Source organism: Macaca mulatta, chromosome 7 (genome assembly GCF_049350105.2).
Source record: "Macaca mulatta isolate MMU2019108-1 chromosome 7, T2T-MMU8v2.0, whole genome shotgun sequence".
Classification (NCBI taxonomy): domain Eukaryota; kingdom Metazoa; phylum Chordata; class Mammalia; order Primates; family Cercopithecidae; genus Macaca; species Macaca mulatta.
Window position 1 is genome coordinate 130,467,967 of NC_133412.1, and position 6,000 is coordinate 130,473,966.

Sequence of the window (6,000 nt, forward strand, 5' to 3'; positions counted from 1 at the left end):
TGCCTGCCATTCTTCCTTTATTTAAATATTGGTTGTTTATTAAACTCAATTCCTGAACAAAGTATTCAGGATCTAGTCATACTTTTATGTAAGAAAAGATTCTCCAAGAAAGACATATTTTAGAAATTGATTTCTGAACTTTAGCTTTCACACTATCATCCCTTTCAGGGCCAGAAAGCAATTAACTTTCTGTCAAACTGGGAAGTTAATCTGGAATGTTTTCAGGATGCTCAAGTTCTTGCAAGCTTTATACCTAAAGCAGATTCGCAGCTGTTCAGAGAACAACCTTTGAAGTTATCATGCTTTGCTAGCATCTCAAATGTTTTACTTTGATCTGCAGGTAGCATTTTTCCTTAGAAAAACCCTTTCTTGTGATTGTCATATTTCTTGTCACCAAGCATTTAAATTCTGCAATGTCCATATTCCTGTGAACCAAGGTTGACATATATGGGCAAATATTTTGCCAGTTGTGTTGTCTTTGGAAATATGGAAGTAAGAGAAACAATATCACTGAAGCTGTGTGTTTTCTTCTAAATTCTCATTAAAATTCATTTTGATTATATAGTAATTTTGTATTTTCCTTTTATGTTCACATACTGGAATTTGAATAAGAAAGATGGAGTCATTTATCTGCAAACTTTATGCACAATGAGAAAAAGAACAAACAATTTCTTAATGAGTTTCATTCCTATCATTGCTACAGCATAGGTTTTTAGGAAGTTTTATATAAAAGTATTTGATAACTAATATATGTTTAACATTTAATGAAATATTTACTAATTATCTTGCATATTAAATGGTATTTATAAAATGTGATGGGGAAGGAAAAAAGGAAAAGTGAAAAGGAAACAAGCAAGGAAGGGAGAAAAGGAAGAAACTCTAACAAGAGAAGATGGAAATAAAAGAGAAAACAACTAAAATCAGGAAAGAAAATAAAAAGAAAGAAATCAAAGAAAAGGAGGAAGACAAGAAAAAAAGGTAAAATCAAAATGATTTTTTCTATAAATTTCATTTTAGTTATTGCTATTAAAATATATTTCTATGTGTATAAATGTATATATACACATATATACATATACTTCTTTAAATAAATGTATTTATTTCCTGAGTACACATAATACTAAGAAAAAGTAGTCCCAAATGGTTTTCTTTCCTATTATTACATTTTAAAGGAAAGAAGATGTTAAAAGGAATATTTCCTAACCTTCTTGAATGCAAGGATAATGCAGCATGGTTATTATTTACAGTTTTTAAAAAGCATTGCTTCTATAAATTTTCCTACCCTGATATTTGTTGTTAAGGCATTCATATATTTGTTTATTTAAAAGATAATTGAATAGCTTATGGGATACTTTACCTCCTACCAACGTAAGGTGCTAAAAATGTTGAATAAATGAATAAACTGTAAATTAGTGTCTATAAAAGTCATTTTGATCTTAAAGTCAAATTACTCTCTGAAAAAACTGGTATCTACTCTTCCAGAGGGAAATGAATACATGCAAGGTTAGAATTTATAACATTGCATTTCAAAAGCGTATTATAATCTAGCATCCCTAATCTTGATACAAACATTTTTAGCTTAGTTTTTATGTTTTGAACTCAGCTTTGATACCAGGACCACCTTGTGATTAGACATCCTGTTTTGTCAGTTAGAACGTAGAAAGCTTCAGCTTATCTGGTCAATAGTTTTTTACTCTAGTGTATATCTTGAGCATAAGCATCAGCTACAATGTTTACAGGTAGATGTATGGTGTTTGACACAGCACATGGGGTACCTTTAAAACAATTATAGCACCAGGATTTGGATCTGAATTTAAGTTGCCTTGTCAAAGTTTCCTCCTTGTAACACGATAGCCTTTTAAATATTAGGCAGCTACCTGCAACACTGGGCATTCAGGCTAACCCATCAGGCTTAAGGCATGTTGCTCTTCTCGTTCCCTCTCTGTGTGTTGGTACATCATGTTAGGTTTATGCACCAGACATAGATAGGGAGCAAGCCAATTGGCTACAGGGTATTGAAAGTCAATTGCTGAGAATGATAAAGACAAAAGCTTTCTCTGCAAAGAAGTGCTAAGAAGATTCTAAATGTATTCAAGGATCTCGAGAGAAACAGTCCCAGATAGCAACACTATTTATTCAGTCTTAGACTATGGCTGATACTATACACCTATCCAGCTCCTCTGCTCCTCAGAGCAGAAAACAGAAGATTTTGAAATGAGCACCACCCCGCTCCTGAATACAATGGTACCTTTCATCTATTTCTGGTGACTTTTATTTTCTTTTGTTGCTGGATCCCCTACATAATTGTAAGCATATCGCAGGCAAGCACAATGGTAAACAGTGGGTGGACGCTTCCTCCGCAGATGCAGACAATATCTGCCTGGCCGGCACTGCTTAATTCAGCCATTAACCCACTTTTATACGCTCTTTTGAAGTAAAGGTGCAGAAAAGCTCTTAAGAACTTAAAGGAGAAGACTCTTTTCAAATTTCGTTTTCTGGTTCAAGATGTTTTGGCGAGTCTATCTGAAAATGCTAAGGAAAAAAGCAAAAAGAAAGGCCTTCCAAAGAGTCATAAACAACTCCCGGGTCTCTCTTAGAGCAAGCAACATGCATAACCTTTGGCAACGTGCAACACTGCAACTTATAAAGCAACCCAGTCAGATAAAGAAATATAGGAGTATATTTCGAACAATTCTTCTGATGGGAAAGAGAGATCCATCTGGATTGTGGGAATTTGCAAATCGGAAGCAAGCAGCCCTTTCATGCCCCAGTGGTAGAGGGTCTGAGGATGAAGATGAGTGCACACGTCATAACCCACAGACTAGAAGTTCAAGGTTTGCTGCCTGACCTCTTGGAAGCAGCTACAATAGTTTCCTCTCTGGTGCTCCTGCCTTCACTAGTTACCCCATCCAATCCATCATCCACACAGCACAGAGTAATATCCTTAAGGCACAGTGATTAAACTATGCACCCCGATTGAAAGTTTCAGTGGTTGCCCGTTCCCCAGAGAGCAAATGGACACAAAGCTGTCTTCCACAGCCCCCTCACTTGCAATATGCTCTTGCTCACAATACTAGACAAAGTACTTGATATTTTCTGGACATGTCCTGTACTTCTTGATAAGTCTTCATCTTATTCTTTTCTCCTAGAATACCTATGCTCCACCAACTGCTCCCTATTCTCTTTTATTGAAATCTTGGCTGGGCACAGTGGCTCCCAGGGCTTTGGGAGGCTGAAATGGGAGAATTGTTTGAGCCTAGGAATTTGAGGCTACAGTCAGCTATGATTATGCCACTTCACTCCAACCTGAGCAACAGAGCAAGACCCTGTCTCAAAAAGAAAAAAATAAAAAATCTTACCCATTGTTATCGGTTGAATTGTGTTCTCCCAGAGATTTGTTGAAGTCTTAACCCCCACTACCTATGAATGTACTTATTTGGAAATCCGGTCTTCACGGATGCTTAAGATGAGGTCACTAGGGAGGGTTCTAATTCAATATGACTGGTGTTCTGATAAAAAGGGGGGAAATTTGGACACAGACACCAACACTCACAGAGGGAAGATGATGTAAAGCCAGCCATCAATGATGGAAGCAGACATTGGACTGATGCAGCAGCAAGTGAAGGAGCAATGAAGATTGACAGCCACCACCAGAAGCTAGGGAGTGGCAAGGAAGGATTCTGCCTCAGAAAGTATGGCCCTGCCAACACGTTGATTTTGGATTTATAGCCTCCAGAACTGTGAGACAATGTTACCAAACTGAACAGGGTCCACTTTCCTGGCACAGTAAAGCCAAACATCCACACTGAGGTTTTGTAGTGTGAGAAAGACAGGAATTTATTCAAGGCACCAAGAAGGAGAATCAGGCAGCTCATGCTTATGACCTGACCTCTTCAATGGCTTACAGGCAAGGGTTTTTAAAGGCAGGAATACATTTTAGGAAAGCAGAAGTTACAGACAAACTTGTAAATCAACACATTGAGGTTATACATTGGTTTGGCCTAACAAGGTGGGACATCTTGAAGCAGGGGTGCTTACAGGTAATAGGTGGATTCAAAGACTGGTTATGGAAGCAAAGTTTTGTCTAAAAACTTGGGGTCAACAGAAAGGAATGTTTAGGTCTGGTCTGTGGGCATGACTTCCTCCAGGCCCCTCAGGAAGGAATTTAGAACAAAGAACAGTGGTCAGAGTTCAGTCCTCAGTTCCCCCTTGTCTGAGATCTACAGGCCGACAGATCCACTTCATGGGGATCTGAGTTTCTGAAAAACAACTCAGGGACATATGTGAAGATGTTATCCTTAGTTTCCATAAGGAACAAAGCATCTCGTGACTACAACTTCTTTAGCTATTGTTTTAAGCTATTGTCACCTTCTCACTTATCAAGTTGTTCATTTACTTCTCAGGGCTAGCTAGATGCCTGCAATTTGCCTTGAAGGAACCCACAATTTTCCTTTATTTCCATGCTTGGGAAGGGGGTACCTGGCAGGCCTCTAAGAGGCATCCCTGCTCCATCTCAACAATAAGTTTCTGCTATTTTAAGTCACCCAGTTTGTGGCATATAGGTTGTTACAACAGCCCTAGAAAACTAATACTCTATCCCTCAAGGACATACTGCACCTACCCTGTTAAGCCTTCCCTGTTCAATCTGTTTAAAGTAATCCCTTGCACCTCTTATGCTCCCCTACAGCTCTTAGAATATTTTAAGAGCATGTCTTTTTGTTTACATTTTTCCCATTAAATTGTGAGCTCTCAGATAGACCCTTTATCCAGTTAATCTTTTTGTCCCTCCAGAGCCAGAATGTACAGCTCTGCATTTAGAAAGCTTCCCATACATGCTTATTAAGTTAGGGGGAAGGGAATCTGTGTTTTTAAAGATACTAATGACAAATAACTTATAAGAAATGAATTTTAGATAACGTCTTGTTATCCTCTGTTAACTCATTAACTATTTCTGGAAGAATGCTTAGGAAAAAACACAACGTAAAAATGGGAATGGATGGTAACAGTCAGTTTCCAATTTCCAATTTTCCAGTTACAATTTTTCACCTACAGGTAAATTAAAAATCCCAGTTTGATAATATGCCATACTGACATGGATTTAATAAAACTAGCATTCCCATACATTAGTACAGTGAGGATGTAAATTAGTACAATGTCTTTGGTGGGTGATTTGAAACACATCTACCAAAATTTTTAATGCACATACCTTTGGCCTAAAAATTATGCTTTTAGGAATTTATCTAATAGTAATATTCACATGTGTTCAAAGATATATGTACAACTCTATTAAAGGCTGTGCTGCTTAAAATAGCTAAATAATTTTTGTTTTTGTTTTTGTTTTTTTTGAGACAGAGTCTTGCTCTATCTCCCAGGCTGTAATACAGTGGCGCAATCTCGGCTCACTACAACCTTCCCCTCCTGGGTTCAAGTGATTCTCCTGTCTCTGCCTCCTGAGTAGCTGGGACGGCAGGTGCCCACCACCATGCCTGGCTAATTTTTGTATTTTTTAAGTAGAGATGGGGTTTCACCATGGTGGCCAGGGTGGCATCAAACTCCTGACCTCAAGTTATCCGCCCACCTTGGCCTCCCAAAGTGCTGGGATTACAGGCGTGAGCCACTGCACCCAGCCTAAAATAGCTAAATAATTTTGGAAAACATATGTGTCAATGAACAGGGGACTAATTGAATTATGGTTCATCTATAAAATGGAATATTATGCAGTCAATAGAAAGAATGGAGTGAAACTACATGGATTCATAGGAAAAGAGCTCCAATATATATTATCAAGTGAAAGTAAATAAAAAATACAATGGAATATATAGGATACTTCTATTTGGGTGAAGAATGTATAACATAATATATAGCATACATATGCTTATACATAATACGATTATTTTGAAATGATATGTAAGAAACCAATAACTGTAGTTATCCTTGGGAGGAAGATTGATAATTTTGGTTGGAAGGAAGATTACTTTTAATTCTATACACTTTGGTACT